Source organism: Ranitomeya variabilis, chromosome 3, assembly GCF_051348905.1.
Source record: "Ranitomeya variabilis isolate aRanVar5 chromosome 3, aRanVar5.hap1, whole genome shotgun sequence".
In the NCBI taxonomy this organism is placed as follows: domain Eukaryota; kingdom Metazoa; phylum Chordata; class Amphibia; order Anura; family Dendrobatidae; genus Ranitomeya; species Ranitomeya variabilis.
This window is the reverse complement of record NC_135234.1, coordinates 335,348,714-335,369,505: the sequence shown is the minus strand read 5'-3', so window position 1 is coordinate 335,369,505 and position 20,792 is coordinate 335,348,714. Positions and strand designations below refer to the sequence as shown.

The 20,792-nt window shown below is 44.8% G+C and overlaps 1 protein-coding gene across 1 annotated transcript in view; it reads left to right on the top strand.

The window, feature by feature from the left end:
• Positions 1 to 261: 261 nt before the first annotated feature.
• Positions 262 to 20,792, top strand: part of ZMYM4 (zinc finger MYM-type containing 4) — a 165,460-nt gene continuing 144,929 nt past the window's right edge. The window contains 1 exon segment of the mRNA XM_077295805.1: positions 262 to 357. The gene's annotated coding sequence lies outside the window, so the exon portion shown is untranslated.

Genomic DNA, 20,792 nt, shown 5'->3' with positions numbered 1-20,792 from the left:
GTAGTGAGGCCATGTACTTTAGGGAACAAACAAAATGGAAGCAATGAAAATGTGCTGCTGTCTCTTTAAGAGCATGTTGCTGCGAAAACGATTGCATCTAGTGCGCATGTGCAGAACCCACCTCCCCACGCATGCTTACCGCCTTAGTGCCCGCCCTTCACGTGTGCGCCTGCGTCCTTTCCCGGGTCTACGGACTGAACCATCCCATCAATTGTGTTGGGGGGGATCAGACCGAGTTTATAAATGCATTATGTCCGCTTGCTTCCGTCTGGCATTTCCTGCATGATTTCTGCGCAGATAATGTCGGCTGCGGACCCCGGTGATGACGTCGTGTGGTCACCTTGTCTAAACCGACAGGTGTGTGAGAAGAAGCAAGGAAATGTTCTATTCCCCTCTCACTGCCGTGGAACTGTCTTGACCCGCCCACCTCTCACCCCCCCTGCGGAGTGTTGCAGTTGGACGGGTCCGGGGCCGACATGGCGGAGCGGCGGGACACAGAACCCGGGTTGGCCGGGGGGTAAGGACCGGTTTATAGGGAGTGACTTACCGGGAAGGAATTGGGGCTGTAAAAAGGCGGGGAAGGAAGCCGGGCTCACGTGTGTGACCCGCCACACTCGTGTGTTCGGTGCTGAGTGAGTCCGGTGCATGGTGGGCTCTGGGCATGCGGAGTGCCGTGACCAGCCTGCACACATGGCCGTGCTGCACCCCAGCATTGTGGCCACAGGCCCTGGCCAGCCAGGGCTATTGTGTGCTGCTGCATTACTCAGGAACTTTGTGTCCTGCTCTCTTGGCTGCCATGGATGCTATTGTGGCTACTAGTGGCAAGCCTCCATTATTCCGGGCTCTTCATGTGGGCAAACAAAAGGCACAGCTCCTGGGACATGTGAGGCCTGGGCCCTCTGGTTCTCCATGTGGCGGGTCAGTGGTGTGGAGTCTGCACCCCGGTCTGTGGCCAGTGCCATGGCCCTTACCGCACGGCAGGTCTACAACCGTGTGATTTTTCTGTAGAATTGTTGCTGATTTATGATGAGATTTGCGTTAGAAATCTTCCACCACATCTAGACTTGGTCAGTGACATGTCCGCCCACATACCCGCGAGAGAGAGGTCCGCCATTGTGCCAAGTATGGGGCCAGCCGTAGGCAGATGATAGGAACCTGCTTCCATTTGGCGTAGGTATATGTGACCAGTGTCTACTCTCACTAGAACAGGTCCTGAGCGGTCGTGCATGGGGAGGAGTTAGCATGGAGCATCAGAGCACTGCTCAGCCGCTTCTGTCTGCCCCATACACATTAAATGGACTGGCACCACCTACATGTGACCCTCGCTCTGCACCTCTGTCCTACTGATCAGTTGGTATCAACGCAGTGGAGCGCCCAGTGATCAGACATTTACCACATATGCTGCAGATGGGTACCGTAATATGTTTTCATTGTGGGACAACCCCTTAATAACTCAGCAGCTCAACAACAAAATACTTAAAGGGACCCTGTCAGCAGGACTGTGCTGAGTAACCTACACACAGTGTGTCAGGTCAGCACTGTTATACTGATTAAAATGATACGTGGGGTGATGAAATCTGTCTTGTGGTTCTTGTTTAATCTTTATTTTCAGGTAATGATGTGCTCGTGCTCTGGGGCGGCCTGTGGGGGGCTTCATTTGGTGCTCCGCTAAGGTATTCACCAGTATGGATTCTGACAGGTCACTGATCCCTCGCTGATCTGCCCCCTATTTAGAATACAGAATATAATATGTATTGGGAAAAAATCACCTTCAGCAAAATATATAATATGCAAAACTTTAATTTAGTCATATACACTTATTCTGAAATAAAATCTTTCTCAAAATGGTACCACACAGTATCATCTATCGGCGATCCATCGGCGCCATCTTGAAGACATTTTTTTTTATATTTTCTCTGGCAAGATGGTGCCGGCAGCTCCTGCATAGTAGCATCTATCGGGTCACCAATAGATGCTAATGCGTAATGCGCCGGCACCATTTCAAGAAAGATGTTTTTTCTCGGAATAAATGTATATGACTAAATAAAACAATTTAATGCATATTATAGATGCGATCATGCTGCAGCGCAGGCGCCGGCCTGCTGAATGTGATTTTTTTTTTTCAATATATTCAGTATGTAAAATAGGGGGCAGATCAGTGACCTGTCATAAGCTATCAGTATGAATACCTAAGCAGAGCACCACATGAAGCCCCTCCCCACAGGCTGCCCCATAACACAATGAGAACACTGACTGAAAGCTGGAAATAAAGATTCCACAACAACCACAAGACGGATTTCATCAACCCAAATATTTTATTCAGTATAATGGTGCTGACCTGACAGTGTTTATAGGTTACTGTGCACAATCCTGCTGACAGGTTCCCTTTATTACCTCCTGGACCTGAGCTGGTCCTCTATTGTTAGCCCAGTGTCTCCCAGATGTCACATGACCTTTGCACCTTTTCTGAAACCACAATGTTACTTGAAGTCTGGGAGACACAGCGCCAACATTTGACGAATGGCCCCAATCCAAAAGGTTAGTATTTTAGCTTGTTTTGCACTGCAGAGCTATTAAGAAGGGGTTACCCTGTAGCGGACAACCCTTTAAATGTGTGGTGCTGGTTTTTCAGAACACAATTTTATATTTGATAACTCTTTCGTGCTACTTTTCACGTTGAGCAGAGCCATAGATTATGTGGATGTCAGAGCCTTGTGCAAAGAGGCTGTGTGTGTGTATATATATATATGTATGTGTATATATATATATATATATATATATATATATATATATATATATATATACATATATATATACAATTATTTTTTTTTTTTTTTCTGCTTGTCAGAATGTTAGGCAATGAGAGAATAGCCACAATTTGATTTCTCAGCTGTATCGAAAACAGATATGAAATGAAAATCTAGTTACAGTAATGTCCTTTAAAGGCTTGGCCACTGCTTGGACAATCCCTTCTCAATTCCAATATTCCTCCACATACAATAAAACCACTTTCTAGTCCTCCTGTTTCGACAATGGGTCTATTATGGCACGCGTGGTGGTGCTCTGCCAGGTGAGCCCTGAAGCCAATCAGTGGTCACTTCACTTCTTTAGGACAAAACTGACATCTGGAGTAATAATAATAATTATTTCTGCAGCGCCAACCTTTTCCACAGAACTTTTCATTACAGATGGGACTTGTGCAGACAATAAAGACAAGGAGTGAGGGCCTGCTCTCAAGTTTATAGTCTATGAGGAAATAGGGGAGACGCTAAAGGTAAATGGTAAAAAGTGCTTGTGTTGTACAGTGCAGCCATGGTATAATAAATAGGGGACTCAGATAACACTGCATGAAGGCAGAGAGCAGCAGTTCTGTTATTCTGGTTGTCGGTTTGGCCGAAGGAAGGTAGTGTAAATCGGCCCGTTAGTGGCCGCTGATTGGCTGCAGGAATCACATGACTAAACGTGACGTGAGCCCCAGGAGACCTGTTGCCGGAACCAGAGGTGAGTATAATGTGTTATTTTATGTGGGGAAACATTATATTGAGAAGGTGTTGTCCCAGTAGTGGGTACTCCCTTTAAAACCCTTGCGGTGTCATATTATGTGCATAAAACCCTTGCGGTGTCATATTATGTGCATTTTACAAAATTAAGTTTGTTGTCTCAAGTTGTTAAATTGCAAAATACGTGTAAAAACAAACAGCATTTGGAGAACAAAGTAATTTTCAACATTCTTGTATAGCTCATTGCTTAGGTTGCTAGCTACGGTGGCCACTTAGGTGAGGTTTCGCTTGCAGACTCTTGGCTTTATATCCTGCTGGTGCCGTTTGGAAGCTGGCTGGATTGGTAACAGCCTGGGGAAGGGCTCCGTTTGGATCAGTGCTGCTGCCTTGACTCTGGTCTGAACCATCAATCTTCAGGAGCGCATTGCCCTTGGCAACCAAGAAGCTCGGAGGCGAAGGAATGGTGTGCTTCAGAAGATTGACCACCCTTTTACGTATGTGTTGGACATTTAAATTCCAACAATAATTCTAGAACTGAAGCTAATTTCACATTCAAGCCCTATTGTAACTGTATTGTAAATGTAGGATAAGCAACATTTACTGATACCTCCGATTTTTACATGTACATTTATCTCATGTTCAGTCTTCATTAAAATTGCAAAGTGCTTGTAAAATAGATAATTTTGCAATTAACTTATTAAAATCCTCTGTGTTCTCAAGGACGAAGGGAAATTTAATTTGATAGTTACTGCTTTTTGTTTAGGTTACTGGCTACCGCAGTGTGGCTGGTTTCCTAGGCAAGGAGCGTGCACTTGCACAGCCTGAACATGACTGGATCCCGCCTGTTCAGACCAGCAGCGCCACCATACTGCTTGGGATTAATCCTCATTCTTGCTCCTCCCATACAGCAACCATGTTGCCAGGAGGCAGCAAACCAGTGTACTGCAGACAGAAGACGAGCACACCCATTTAATGGGAGTTCTGTAGAGATTTTTCAGCAGTCCTCTCAATTCTCTTTACAAGCAAAATTACGATGACAGATATCATCTATACTAGATGGTGGCCCGATTCTAACGCATCGGGTATTCTAGAATATGTATGTCCACGTAGTATATTGCCCAGCCACGTAGTATATTGCCCAGTTACATTGTATATTGCCCAGTGACGTAGTATATTGCCCAGTGACGTAGTATACAGCACAGAGCCACATAGTATATTGCCCAGTGACGTAGTATATAGGCCAGTGACGTATATTGCCCAGTGACGTAGTATACAGCACAGAGCCACGTAGTATATTGCACAGCCCATGTAGTATATTGCCCAGCTACGTAGTATATTGCCCAGCCACGTATGACATAGGTTAAAAAAAAATAAAAATAAATATATACTCACCTTCCGCTGGCGCGTTGTAGCTCTGTCGACTGGCAGGTCCTTGTAGCGCAGGACCTGTCATGACGTTGTGGTCACATGACCGTGTAACGGTCACATGACCGTGACGTCACGGCAGGTCCTTTCCGCGCAGGACTTGTGATGACGGCGCGGTCACATGACCGTGACGTCATGGCAGGTCCTTCTGCCAGACCATCCGTGCACCGGAACGTGGCGGTTGCATCGCGAGGAGCGGGAAAGGCGGCGTAGGTGAGTATATAATAATTTTTTATTTTTTTTATTATTTTTAACATTAGATGTTTTTACTATTGGCGCTGCATAGGCTGCGTCAATAGTAAAAAACTTGGTCACACAGGTTTAATAGCAGCGGTAACGGAGTGCGTTACTCGCAGCATAACGCGGTCCGTTACCGCCAGCATTAACCCTGTGTGAGCGGTGAGCGGAGGGGTGTATGCGGTCGCCAGGCAGTGAGTGCGGGTAGTAAGGAGCGGCCATTTTCTTCCGGACTGTGCGCGTCGCTGATTGGTCACGGCAGCCATGACAGGCAGCTGCCGAGACCAATCAGCAAACGAATAACCGCGACAGACAGAAGAACAGACGGAAGTACCCTTAGACAATTATATAGTAGATATTTTAAAAACACAGGATTCACCATTCACAATAGGTGATAGACTCAGCTCACTCCTTCCTTTACGATGAATGCCAACTATAATCATGTGCAGAAATTTATAATAAGAAGAAACTATATTCATTAGTTTTTGATTTCAACCCCCTAACAGTTGTAAGTTTGGCGCTTAATTGGCTTTTCCACTTTCCAAGAACCATAACAATTTTATTTTTTCTACAACATAACTATTTTGTGCAATAAGTTGTATTATTTAAGAACACCATTTAATGTACCAGATAATGCATTGAAAAATGTAAATAATAATTAGGTAGGTACAGGCAAGAAATTCCATAACTTTTTTTTTTTATTTTCATTGCATTCACTGTGCTGTAAAAATGACCCAGATAGTGTATTGCGCGGGTTAGGCCACGTTCACATGTTCAGTATTTTACATCAGTATTTTGTAAGCCAAAACCAGGAGAGGAACAGTCAGAGAAAAAGTCTAATAGAAACATATGCACCACTTATGTATTCTTCACCCACTGCTGGTTTTGGCTTACAAATACTGATGTAAAATACCGTACTGACCAAATACTCAACAGTAAATGTAACCTTAGATTATGGGGATGTCAAATTTTCCAAATTCAAAATGTTATTGTTTTTAATACAAAGAGATATATAGAAGCGTAATATCAAGTATATTCATATGTATAGAGTTGCATCACAAATAAAAACATGAAATATAAGGTTTAATAAAACCTCTAATAGTAGGGTGAACATAAGACAATGGTGTATTGTTACAATTCTGTAATGCTGTAGATAAGTCCCCGATGTAACCTGAAAGATGAGAAAAAGAGGTTAGATTATACTCACAAAGGGGCGGTCCAGGTCCGATGGGCGTCGCAGGTCCGGGTCCTGCGCCTCCAATCTTCATACGATGTCGTCATCCTCCTTGATTCTGTCGAGCCTCCCGCGCAGGCGTAATTCTCTGCCCCTAATGGCGGTGACCGCAGCTTATAATAAAAAAAGGAGGTGACAGATTCCCTTTAACAACCGGGGTAGTGTCCTCTGGCTGTGGCAGATGGAGCTTGGCTATCACATAAAGGGAACCTGTCAGCAGGATTGTGCACAGTAACCTACAGACAGTGTCAGGTCGGCGCCATTCCACTGATTAAAATGATAACCTTGGTTGATGAAATTCGTCTTGTGGTTGTTTTTAAATCTTTATTTCAGTTTTGAGTTAATCATATGCTGGTGCTTCAAGGTGGGGCTGTGGGGGGGGGGAGGGGGGTCTTCATGTGGTGCTTTAATTAAGTATTCACCAGTATGGCTTCTGACAGGTCACTGATCCCTCAAAGACCTGCCCCCTAGTTTGCATAATGAATATTATATATCTCGAAAAAAAAAATCCCTTTCTGCATGCAGGCGCTTGCGCTGCAGCATGATTGCGTATATGGTGTGTATGTATTCCTTTTCTTTCATGTTATCCATAAGTTCATAAAAAAAAAATCAGTTTCAAAATGGCGCCATCTTGCTAGAGGGAGAAAAAAAAGTCTCCACTAAGATGGTGCTGCCTGCGCAGTAGCAGCTATCAGCGATCAGATAGCTGCTACTGTGCAGGCGAGGCCGGCACCATTTTCAAACTTTTTTTTATTTTTTATTTTTTAAGCAATTTATGGATAATATGAAAGAGGATACACATTATATATGCGATCATGCTTCAGGGCAGACGCCACCTTGCAGTGGCGGATTTAATTATAATAAATATATATATTTATATTCATTATGTAAACTAGGGGGCAGGTCACTAAGGGATCAGTGACCTGTCAGAAGCCATACTGATGAATACCTAATTAGAGCATCATGTGAAGACCCCCCACAGGCTGCCTCTGGGTATGAGCATATCATTAACTAAGAACTGAAAATAAAGATTAACCCCCAAGGGTGGTTTGCATGTTAAAGGGAACCTGTCACCTCAAATTGGCGGGATATTAAAATTAGTTGTTACCAATCCGATGGGTGGCGTATCCTCTTCATTTCTCCACCCCGTCCATCCCTGTTTTCCGCAATATTTTAGTGAATTAGAGTATGTGAGTGCCATAGTTGGCGCGTGCGCAATGCAACCTTCGGTGGCGCTCGCACAGTATGCTTTGCCCAACTGCGGGCAAAGCCGAAAAGCATTACTGTGCATGCACCCGCGCACTATGTCCCAGAAGTATTTTGCTGTGTTGCAGGACAGGCTTCAGGTGTTCCACAGGAATTTTTGGAATGTTTAAAAAAAACTGAACATTTAACTATTTTTCACAAAAAAATGTACTTCAGATCCAGTTTGTTTTATTTTCCCAAGGTTAACAGAAGAAATTAGACCCCAAAAGTTGTTGTGCAATTTGTCCTAAGTATGCTGATACCCATATGTGGGGGTAAACCACTGTTTGGGCACATGGCAGAGCTCGGAAGGGAAGGAGCGCCATTTGACTTTTCAATGCAAAATTGACTGGAATTGAGATAGGATGCCATGTCGCTTTTGGAGAGCCCCTGATGTGCCTAAACAGTGGAAGCCCCCACAAGTGACACCATTTTGGAAAGTAGATCCCGTAAGGAACTTATGTGTTGTGAGAACTTTGAACCCCCAAGTGTTTCACTACAGTTTTTAAAAAAATCGTGTTTTTTTTTCCACAAAAATTATGTTTTAGCCCCCAGTTAAGTATTTTCCCAAGGGTAACAGGAGAAATTGGACCCCAAAAGTTGTTGTCCAATTTGTCCTGAGTACGCTGATACCCCATATGTTGGGGTAAACCTGTGTTTGGACGCACGGCAGAGCTCGGAAGGGAAGGATTACTATTTTACTTTTTTAACGCAGAATTGGCTGGAATTGAGAACCGACGCCATGTCGCGTTTGGAGAGCCTCTGATGTGCCTAAACAGTGGAAACCCCCAATTCTAACTCCAACCCTAACCCGAGCACACCCCTAACCCTAATCCCAACCATAACCCTAACCACACCCCTAACCCGAACATGCCCCTAACCCTAATCCCAACCCTAACCACACCCCTAACCCCAACACACCCCTAATCCCAACCCTAAACACACCCCTAACTCCTACACACAACTAACCCTAATCCCAACCATAACCCTAACCACACTCCTAACCCTGACACACCACTAATCCCAACCATAAATGTAATCCAAACCCTAAGTTTAGCCCCAACCCTAAGGCCGGCGTCACACTCAGCGTAAGACAATGCGGTCCGTTTTTTTACGGCCGTAATACGGAAAAATGTTCCCAAAATAGTGATCCGTATGTCATCCGTAGGCAGGGTGTGGCAGCGTATTTTGCGCATGGCATCCTCCGTATGTAATCCGTATGGCATCCGTACTGCGATATTTTCTCGCAGGCTTGCAAAACCGACATCTAAAGGATTTATGTGCTCAAATGTTCGTTAAAACATATATACAATATATACATATGTCATTGAGACATATATATATATATATATATATATATATATATATATATATATATATATATATATATATATATATATAATATATATATATAATATATATATATAATATATATATATAATATATATATATATAATATATATATATATATATATATATATATATATATATATATATATATATATATATATACACACACATACATACTGTATTTATATTTAATTCAGCGCAATATATGTGAAAAGCCGGTAATTCAATTGCTGGCTTTTTCTTTCTCCTTCACAAACCCGACAGGATATGAGACATGGTTTACATACAGTAAACCATCTCATATCCCTTTTTCCAGGACGTCCCTCCTGACAGCACCCTGGAGGACGTTCTCCTCCCCTTGCTGGGACAGGAAACACACGAGAGTTTAAAAGGTCCGGTCCCACCCCCAATCCTCAGTGTTTTTCCTGTCCCTGCAAGGGACGCACGAGAGAAGCTGCGCAGCTTACTGGAGCTCAGGGGGATCGTGCGGCTTGCCAATACCCTTCCCCCTGTCAAGAGGCTCAGGGCAGAAACCCTCCAGTGGGGGGTCCCTCTGCTCCAAAGACCAGCGGCCGCTCCTCCCGGTGGGAGGCTCTCAGAAGAAGAGGGTGAGCTTCCTTCTGGGAGCCAGGACCACCAAAGGAAATACCTCTTCCAGGCGGAGGATACGAATGATCTGGTGCAGGCTGTGCGATGCACTATGCAGATAGAAGAGACATCTAAGCCACAATCCAGGCAGGACCTGATGTTTGGGGGACGTGTCACGTCGGCAGACTGTTTTCCCAGTTAGCATTTTAAAGCCATGGTACTCGAAGAGTGGAAAGAGGCAGAACGTCGGCTGATATTGTCTAAAGACTTCAAGGCGCGTCTACCTTTTGAGCCGGAGGATGTAAAACTATGGGACGAGATACCCAAGGTGGACGTCCCGATGGCAAAGGTTGCCAAAAAGAGAGCTATACCATTCGAGGACTCGTCAAACTTGCGCGATCCTATGGATCGGAAAGCGGACATACTGCTAAAGAGAGCCTGGGAATCTTCCGCGGCTCTAATTAAGACCAACATTGCAGCTACCTCAGTAGCCCGGTCTATGCACCTTTGGATGGGTCAATTGGAGAAGCATCTCTCTAATAAGACCCCGAGGTCCGAAATCTTAAAATCTCTCCCTATAATGAGATCTGCCACAGCGTTTCTGCCTGATATGATGGCTGAATCAGTCAGATTTTCAGCCAGAAATGGGTCATTATCCAATGCGGCTAGAAGAGCGGTCTGGCTACGGTCTTGGACTGGCGATAATGCTTCCAAGACAAAATTGTGTTCAATTCCCTTTTCAGGGGCAAGGGTATTCGGTCCTTCCCTAGATACTATCTTAGAGTCGGTTTCTGATAAGAAAAAAGGGTTTCCAGAGGACAAGCCTAAAGGTACCATCACACTAAACGATTTACCAACGATCACGACCAGCGATACGACCTGGCCGTGATCGTTGGTAAGTCGTTGTGTGGTCGCTGGGGAGCTGTCACACAGACCGCTCTCCAGCGACCAACGATGCCGAAGTCCCCGGGTAACCAGGGTAAACATCGGGTTACTAAGCGCAAACAAACACTACATACTCACATTCCGGTGTCTGTCACACGTCCCTCGCCGTCTGCTTCCCGCACTGACTGTGAGTGCTGGCCGTAAAGCACAGCACAGCAGTGACGTCACCGCTGTGCTCTGCTTTTACTTTACGGCCGGCGCTCAGTCAGTGCGGGAAGCGGACAGCGGGGGACGTATGACAGACATCAGAAGGTGAGTATGTACTGTTTGTTTTTTTTACTTTTACAATGGTAACCAGGGTAAATATTGGGTTACTAAGCGCGGCCCTGCGCTTAGTAACCCGATATTTACCCTGGTTACCATTGTAAAACATCGCTGGCATCGTTGCTTTTGCTGTCAAACACAACGATACACGCCGATCTGACGACCAAATAAAGTTCTGAACTTTCAGCAACGACCAGCGATATCACAGCAGGATCCTGATCGCTGCTGCGTGTCAAACACAACGATATCGCTATCCAGGACGCTGCAACGTCACGGATCGTTATCGTTGCAAAGTCGTTTAGTGTGAAGGTACCTTTAGAGGTCTCAGTCCTTTCGGAGAGTGTTTCCCTTCAGAAGACAGTCCGACTTCAGAGGGGGAAGATCCAATAGAGGTTTTAATAGGGGTTCCCGTGGCCAGGGTAATAAGAACAGAAGTTTCTTCTTCAGCCCCTCCTCTAAATCTAAGTCGCAATGACGCCACTCTTATAGGGGGAAGGCTTCGCCATTTTGCGAGAAACTGGGACAGAATCACTCAAAACCAGTGGGTCCTTCGGACTGTGTCAGAAGGCTACAGTATCGAGCTCTACTCCCCCCCCCCCCCCCCCCCCCCCCCCACCAGACAGGTACATCGTACCTACGGTGGTTATGAGAGACTCTCCCATGTTAATAGATATGCTTTCCTCAGAAGTCATAGTACCAGTGCCACCACTAGAAGTAGGCCAGGGACACTACTCTTCCCTTTTTTCCATAACGAAACCATCCGGCGATTCTCGCACAATTGTAAATCTGAAACCTCTGAATGCCTGGGTCAGGTACAAGAGGTTTCATATGGAGTCAATACGATCGGCTATCCTCCTCATAGATCAGGACTCTGTGATGTGCACTCTAGACCTGAAGAGTGCCTATTATCAGGTCCCTGTCCACCGTCTATCTCAGAGGCTTCTGAGGTTTGCGGTAGTTCTGCCGTGCGGGACCTGTCACTACCAGTTTCAGTGCCTTCCGTTCGGACTTACCTCAGCACCTCGTGTATTTACAAAGCTGGTGTCAGAGATCGTGGCCTTCCTGAGAAACCAAGGGATCATAATAGTCCCATATCTCGACGACTTTCTCTTGGTAGCAAGAACACCAGAAATCCTGTTAGATCACAGGAACCGAACTATCTCTGTGATGGAACAATTGGGATGGATCATAAACTGGCAGAAATCCGACCTGATTCCGGAGCACAGAAAGATCTTCCTGGGGGTATGTCTGGATTCTGCAAACAGAATATCCCTACTACCCGAGTCCAAGCTGGAGGCAATACAGATTCAGATCAGACTCCTACTAGAATGCAGAGTCTCAATAAGGATGGCCATGAGAGTGCAAGGCCTAATGACGGCTTGCATACCGTGTGTAAGATGGGCACAGTTCCATTCAAGACCACTGCAGAGTTTAATTCTCTCCAAGTGGGACCGTCGTCAGTCTTCTCTGGACAGCATTTTATGTCTACCAGATCCAGTACGAAGATCTCTCCTTTGGTGGACAGACCCAGAGAAACTAAGAATCGGAGTGCTATGATCTACCGATCCCTACGTGGTAGTTACTACAGACGCCAGCGCATGGGGCTGGGGAGCTCATTTAAAAGGCAGGATCCTACAAGGGAGATGGCCTCCAGACGTCGTTGACAACTCATCCAACTTCAAAGAGCTGTATGCTGTCTGGGAAGCTCTGAGAAGGAACCGTCGCACTCTGGAGAATTGTCACGTCAGGATATTGTCCGACAATGTGACAACGGTTTCCTTTCTGAAACACCAAGGAGGTTCAAGACACCATCCGCTGTAGGAGCTGGCGGGAAGAATATTTCGCTGGGCAGAAAGATCGGTCCTTTCCATCTTGGCAATTCATCTAGAGGGCTCCCAGAATGTCATAGCAGACTACTTGAGCAGGAGAAGAGTGTTTGCAACAGAGTGGGAACTCAACCAAGACATCTTCCGGGAGTTGTGTCTTCGTTGGGGAACTCCCAGTATAGACCTTTTCGCAAACAGGAGAAATTCGAAGGTCTCAAGATTCTTCTCGCTGAACCCCTGGGATCTGCCGGAAGGGATAGATGGTCTAAGCCAGCAATGGATGGAGCCCCTCTCATATGCATTCCCTCCTCTGGCACTAATTCCGGCTGTTCTCAGAAAGATCAAGGAAGATCAAGCTCGAGTTATTTTGGTTGTTCCATGCTGGCCAAGAAGGAGTTGGTTCTCTCTTCTAGTGGACCTGGCAATCGAGAACCCAGTGGAGCTTCCTCACAGGGCAGATGTAATCCACCAGGGCCCAGTGTATCACCCGAACCCAAAGAAGCTACATCTCTCACCCTGGATCCTGAAGGGAACATCCTGAAGGCAAGAGGTCTTTCAAACCAAGTAATAACCACTATCAAGGCCAGTAGGAAGCCGGTCACATTGGCAATCTACTTGAAGATCTGGAGGCGTTTCTGTCTGGAGGATGGCAGGTCTGAGGTTGCTGCAGGCACTCCCGACTTACCCAGAATTCTGGACTTTCTGCAGGCCGGATTTGATAAAGGGCTTAAGCCAAGCACCTTGAAAGTGCAGATCTCGGCACTTAGCTCCTTTTTAGACTATCCCCTAGCGACACACCCGTGGATAGTTAGATTTATCAGAGCCACCCAAAGGTTGCGCCCCACCATTAGACAATTATCGCCTCCTTGGGACCTTAATCTGGTCCTCAGATTCTTCTGTAAAAATAATTACGCCTCGGCGGATAACCTGTCCATTTCAACCCTGACACGTAAAACAGCATTTTTAGTAGCGATTACCATGGCTAAGAGGGTGGGGGAAATTCAGGCCCTGTGCACAAGGGACCCGTACCTCCAGATTAGAGATGATAGCTTAATCCTTAAACTGGACCCCTCGTTTATTCCAAAAGTGAGAACGCTCAAAAATAGGAATCAGGAAATCGTGTTACCATCCTTTTGCAGTAACCCTTCTAATTCTAAAGAAAAAGCTCTGCATTCCCTTGATGTCAGACAGGCGGTCCTTGACTACCTGTCAGCCACCAACTCATGGCGCATTGATCCAAATCTGTTTATTTTGTTCGGTGGTAAGAATAGAGGTAAAAAAGCCTCTAAGGCCTCCATCGCTCGTTGGATCACGTCTGTGATCTCTGAGGCCTACCAGTCGGAGGGGATTCCACCTCCAAATGGTCTCCACGCACACTCTACTCGAGGGATAGCTACTTCTTGGGTTGAGAGGGCAGGCGCCTCTCTAGAGCAGATTTGTAAAGCCGCAACATGGGCTAGTGCAAATACCTTTTGTAAACATTATAAACTTGATGTTTTGCCCGGTCAACATACTGCGTTCGGGAGAAAAGTTCTCCAAATGGTAATCCCACCCTGAGGAGGTGCTTTGGTACTCTCCAGGGTGCTGTCAGGAGGAACGTCCTGGAAAATAGGTATTAAGCTTACCTTTTAATGATGTTTCCAGGAGTCCATCCTGACAGCACTGGCAGTTCCCCCCCCCCCGTAATATTGATATGCATTTGTAATATAAGCCTGACATTTATGTAGTATGTTCCTAGCATATGATGTAATATGTTCTTGGTACATGATGTAATATGTTCTATTGACCATACGTATACCATTAAAATATAATTTTCTGCATTTCCCTTGAGGCAGTTCTTGTTACAACACTGAGGATTGGGGGTGGGACCGGACCTTTTAAACTCTCGTGTGTTTCCTGTCCCAGCAAGGGGAGGAGGACGTCCTCCAGGGTGCTGTCAGGATGGACTCCTGGAAACCTCATTAACGGTAAGCTTAATACCTTTTTTTTTTTTTTTTTTTTTTTTTTGCATATTCCACACTACTAATGTTAGTAGTGTGTATGTGCAAAATTTGGGCGCTGTAGCTTGTAAAATAAAGGGTTAAATCGCGGAAAAATATGGGCAGATATTAATAGCCTAGAGAGGGACCATGGTTATAGGACCCCCCTGGCTAAACATCTGCCCCCAGCCACCCCAGAAAAGGCACATCTGGAAGATGCGCCTATTCTGGCACTTGGCCACTCTCTTCCCACTCCCGTGTAGTGGTGGGATATGGGGTAATGAAGGGTTAATGTCACCTTGCTATTGTAAGGTGACATTAAGCCAGGTTAATAATGGAGATGCGTCAATTATGACACCTATCCATTATTAATCCAATAGTAGGAAATGGTTAAAAAAACACACATTATTACAAAGTACTTTAATGAAATAAAGACACAGGGTGTTGTAATATTTTATTAGACTCTTAATCCACCTGAAGACCCTTGTCCTGTAAAAAAGGTAACATAAAAAATCAACAATATCCCATACCTTCCAGCGTTCTGTCAGTCCCACGATGTAAATCCATCTGAAGGGGTTAAATCATTTTACAGCCAGGAGCTGTGCTAATGCAGTGCTCGTGCCTGTAAAACTTCGGGGAATGAATGGTAAGCAGGGTGACCTGTAGTTACCTTAAGTTGCGGTGATGCGCCCTCTGCTGGATGTCCTCATATGAACTCGAGTGTGGGAATTTTTCCCTGACTCGAGTTTGAGGACATCCAGCAGAGGGCGCCTCACCACAACTCAAGGTAACTACATGTCACCCTGCTTTCCATTCATTCCCCGGGGTTTTACAGGCACGAGCACTGCTTCAGCAGAGCTCCTGGCTGTAAAATGTTTTAACCGCTTCAGATGGATTTACTTCGTGGGACTTGACCTGAGCGACGGAAGGTATGGAATATTGTTTTTTTATTTTTCCTTTGTTACAGAACGAGGGTCTTCAAGTGGATTAAGAGTCTAATAAAATATTACAACACCCTGTGTCTTTATTTCATTAAAATACTTTGTAATTATGCGTGTGTTTTTTATTAACCATTTCCTATTATTGGATTAATAATGGATAGGTGTCATAATTGACGCCTCTCCATTATTAATCTGGTTTAATGTCACCTTACAATAGCAAGGTGACATTAACCCTTCATTACCCCATATCCCACCGCTACACGGGAGTGGGAAGAGAGTGGCCAAGTGCCAGAATAGGCGCATCTTCCAGATGTGCCTTTTCTGGGGTGGCTGGGGGCAGATGTTTGTAGCCAGGGGGGCCAATAACCTTGGACCCTCTCTAGGCTATTAATATCTGCCGTCAGTCACTGGCTTTACCACTCTGGCGGAGAAAATTGCGCGGGAGCCCACGCCCATTTTTTCTGCCATTTAACCCTTTATTTTAGCAGCTACAGCGCCAAAATTTTGCACATACACACTACTAACATTAGTAGTGTGGAATATGCAAAAGAAAAAGGGATATGAGATGGTTTACTGTATGTAAACCATGTCTCATGTCCTGTCGGGTTTGGGAAGGAGAAATGAAAAGCCGGCAATTGAATTACCGGCTTTTCTCTCTAACACCGGTGCGTATTTCTCGCAAATCACACTGCTGGTCCGTGTGTAATCCGTATTTTTCTCGCCACCATAGTCTTTCATTGGCGTATTATTTGCGCAATACGCTGACAAACGCAGCATGCTGCGATTTACTACGGCCGTAGAAAGCCGTATAATACTGAACCGTAATATACAGCTGATAGGACCAGACCCATTGAGAATAATTGTGCCGTTTGGCGAGTTTTACGGACGTATTTTCTGCGCTCTTACGTCCGTAAAACTCGCTAGTGTGACTCCAGCCTGACACACGCAGTGCGCATGCCCAGGAATCCTAGCCCCGCACTGTGCATAATGCATAACGCACTGCGGGGCTGGGATTACAAAGGTGGGTGGCCGCACAGGCGCAGACTGCAAGCCTGGCTGGGACATCACATAGCCAGAGCTGAAACACAGCGCAGGCGCCGGTTTTGAAGAGAAAAAAGCGCGGAGGGGGCGGCGCCGAAAGCCCCTGAAGATTGGAGTGACGGCAGAGTAGCGGTTGAAGCTGGGGAGTGAGGACCCGCCTACCTGTCTAAAGACAAGTATTTTGGCTAAGTATCAAAACGCTTTATTTTCGGAATACTTTAACCAATAACTAAAAGAGCCACCTTGTTAGAATGCAGCATCACTGCTGCACAAGGTGGCTCTTTTAGTTTATAACGGCTGGAGGGGGGTGACAGTGGCCCTTTAACCGGCGCTTCCGGCCGGGCGGCTGGAAATGAGCACATCGCCGACCCCCGTCACATGATCGGAGGTCGGCGATGCTTTTACATTGTAACCATAGAGGTCCTTGAGACCTCTATGGTTACTGATCCACGGTAGCTGTGAGCGCCCCCCTGTAGTCGGCGCTCACAGCACACCTGCTTTTCTGCTACATAGCAGCGAACAGCAGATCGCTGCTATGTATCGGAGGCGATCGCGTTGTGCCTGCTTCTAGCCTCCCATAGAGGCTATTGAAGCATGGCAAAAGTTAAAAAAAAATGTGAAAAAAATAAAAGTTTAAATCACCCCCCTTTCGCCCCAATCAAAATAAATCAATAAAAAAAAAAAAATCAAACCTACACATATTTGGTATCTCTGCGTTCAGAATCGCCCGATCTATCAATAAAAAAAAGCATTAACCTGATCGCTAAACGGCGTAGCGAGAAAAAAATTCGAACCGCCAGAATTACGTTTTTTTGGTCGCCGCGACATTGCATTAACATGCAATAACGGGCGATCAAAAGAATGTATCTGCACCGAAATGGTATCATTAAAAACGCCAGCTCGGCACGCAAAAAATAAGCCCTCAACCGACCCCAGATCATGAAAAATGGAGACGCTACGAGTATCGGAAAATGGCACAATTTTTATTTATTTATTTTTTTTAGCAAAGTTTGGAATTTTTTTTCACCACTTAGATTAAAAAATAACCTAATCATGTTTGGTGTCTATGAACTCGTACTGACCTGGAGAATCATAATGGCAGGTCAGTTTTAGCATTTAGTGAACCTAGCAAAAAAGCCAAACGAAAAACAAGTGTGGGACTGCACTTTTTTTGCAATTTCACCGCACTTGGAATTTTTTCCCCGTTTTCTAGTACACGACATGGTAAAACCAATGATGTCGTTCAAAAGTACAACTCGTCCCGCAAAAAAATAAGCCCTCACATGGCCAAATTGACAGAAAAATAAAAAAGTTATGGCTCTGGGAAGGAGGGGAGTGAAAAACGAACACGCAAAATGGAAAATCCCAAGGTCATGAAGGGGTTAAATGATTGTAATATTAATCCCTTTCTGCCAGCTGATGGAATAGTACGTCAGCTGGCAGAACCCCCGCTTTGAGGTGGGCTCCGGCGGTGAGCCCACCTCAAAGCCGCGACATGTCAGCTGTTTTGTACAGCTGACATGTGCGCGCAATGAGCGCGAGCGGAATCGCGATCCGCCCGCGCCCATTAACTAGTTAAATGCCGCTGTCAAACGCTGACAGCGGCATTAAACTAGCGCTCCCGGCCGCGTGGCCGGAAGTGCTCGCTCCCCTGACCCCCGTCACAGATCGGGGGTCATCGGTGCATTGCCATAACAACCAGAGGTCTCCTTGAGACCTCTATGGTTGTTGATGGCCGATTGCTTTGAGCGCCACCCTGTGGTCGGCGTTCAAAGCAACCCTGCATTTCTGCTACATAGAGATGATCTGTGCTTCACCTCTATGTAACAGAGGCGATCGTGTAGTGCATGCTTCTAGCCTCCTATGGAGGCTATTGAAGCATGCCAAAATTTAAAAAAAAAAAAAGTGTTTACAAATATAAAAAAAATAAAAAATATATAAAAGTTCAAATCACCCCCCTTTCGCCCCAATCAAAATAAAGCAATAAAAACATCAAACCTACACATATTTGGTATCGCTGCATTCAGAATCGCCCGATCTATCAATATAAACAAAGGATTAGCCTGATCGCTAAATGGTGTAGCGATAAAAAAAAATTAAAACGCCAAAATTACGTTTTTTTGGTCGCCGCAACATTGCATTAAAATGCAATAATGGGCGATCAAAAGAACGTATCTGCACCAAAATGGCATCATTGAAAACGTCAGCTCGGCACGCAAAAAATATGTCCTCACCCGACCCCAGATCACGAAAATTGGAGACGCTACGGGTATCGGAAAATGGAGCAATTTTAGTTTTAGCATTTGGTGAACCTAGCAAAAAAGCCAAACAAAAAACAAGTGTGAGATTGCACTTTTTTTGCAATTTCATCGCACTTGGAATTTTTTTCCCGTTTTCTCTTACACGGCATGGTAAAACCAATGGTATCGTTCAAAAGTACAACTCGTGCCGCAATAAATAAGCCCTCACATGGCCATATTGACGGGAAAATAAAAAAGTTATGGCTCTGGGAAGGAGGGGAGCGAAAAATGGAAAAAGCTCCAGGGGTGAAGGGGTTAACAGAGACCATTGTTCAAAAAAATAGTTTATAGAGTTCTGCTGTGAAACCATCAGACCTTGAACTTTTATAGCTAGGGCGATCTCCAACAGAGGCTTCTAGTTCTTGATGTGAAAAAGGATTTTCCAGGAATTTTACTGTTTCATCCTCCAATTTTTTGGAGAGAGCTGATGTATTAATATAATTTCCCGTGTGTAGGGCAGGTGTAGGCAAGTTATATACCGGTAGCTTTGGATAATATGAATGGAAGACCACTGCAATTTCAGGTGTGGTATGAACCAATTTACCTTGAGTATTCTTAATACAGGGAATATTTGTTTGGGTCTTTTTAGCATCAAGGGCTTTATCTAACATTTTTCCTGTTTTGTTACCAAACTTGTAGAACCTACTCTAACCTAGCTGAAATAAACGTTTACATGAAGAATCGAGTAATTTTTTTAGCTTCTAATCTTGGTTTGAGAAGATCTCTGAGGCTTGCAGTAGAGAGCGCCTTTTTATGAATTAACTCCATATTAGTGACTTTCTGTAAGGCTCGTTTGATTGCCTGACCTCTGTCTTTTTTTGATTTAGGCAGAGGTGTCAAACTGCATTCCTCAAGGGCAGCCAACAGGTCATGTTTTCAGGATTTCCTTGTATTGCACAGGTGATAATTTAATCACCTGCACAGAATGAATCCAGCACCTTGTGCAATGCTAAGGAAATCTTGAAAACACGCATGGTCTGAGGCCCTCGAGGAATGCAGTTTGACACCCCTGGATTTAGGAACCATGTTTGATAAATACCCCTCTAAGTACACGCTTACCATTTAATTGTGGGGGCTGTATCATCAGTTCCATGATCAACAATAAAGTTCGATATGGGGAATCTTATGTTCCAGCACATAAGGTATCTAATAATAATGACTCACTGAGACGCCAAGATCAAAATCAATATTATATATATTGAAAAAAAATCACCTTCAGCAAGCAGGCACCTGCGCTGAAGCATGATCGCATCTATAATGTGCATTTAATTCTTTTATTTGATGTTATAAATAAATTTATAAAAAATTATGTCTCAGTCCGATAGATGTTACTGCACAGACGCTAGAGAAAGGAAAAAAATGGCCGCCTCCAAGATGCTGGCGCAGTAGCATGTATCGGATCGCTGATAGATGCTACTGCGCAGGCTCTGCCATCTTGCTAGAGAAAAAAAAATTGTCACACTAAAATGGCGCCGGCCGTGCCTGCTCAGTAGCATCTATCGGTGATCTCATAGATACTACTGCGCATGTGACGCCATCTTGGAACCCGTTGGCGCCGCCTGCACAGTAGCATCTATTGGATCGCTGATAGTTGCCGCCATTTTGAGACAGATTTTTTTTTTGCTTTTTTATGAATTTATTTATAGCATCAAATAAAATAATTAAATGCACATTACACATGCAACATGCTCCAGCGTAGGTGCCGCCGCCTGCCTGTTAAAGGTGATTTCTTTTTTTTAATATATGTAATATTCAGTATGTAAAATAGGGGGCAGGTCACTGAGGGATCAGTGACCTGTCAGCAGTCTGCATTATGCATTATGAATATCAAATCAGAGCACCACATGAAGACCCCCATAGGGCACGAGCATATCATTAATTCAAAACTGAAAATAAAGATTAAAAAAGAAGCACAAG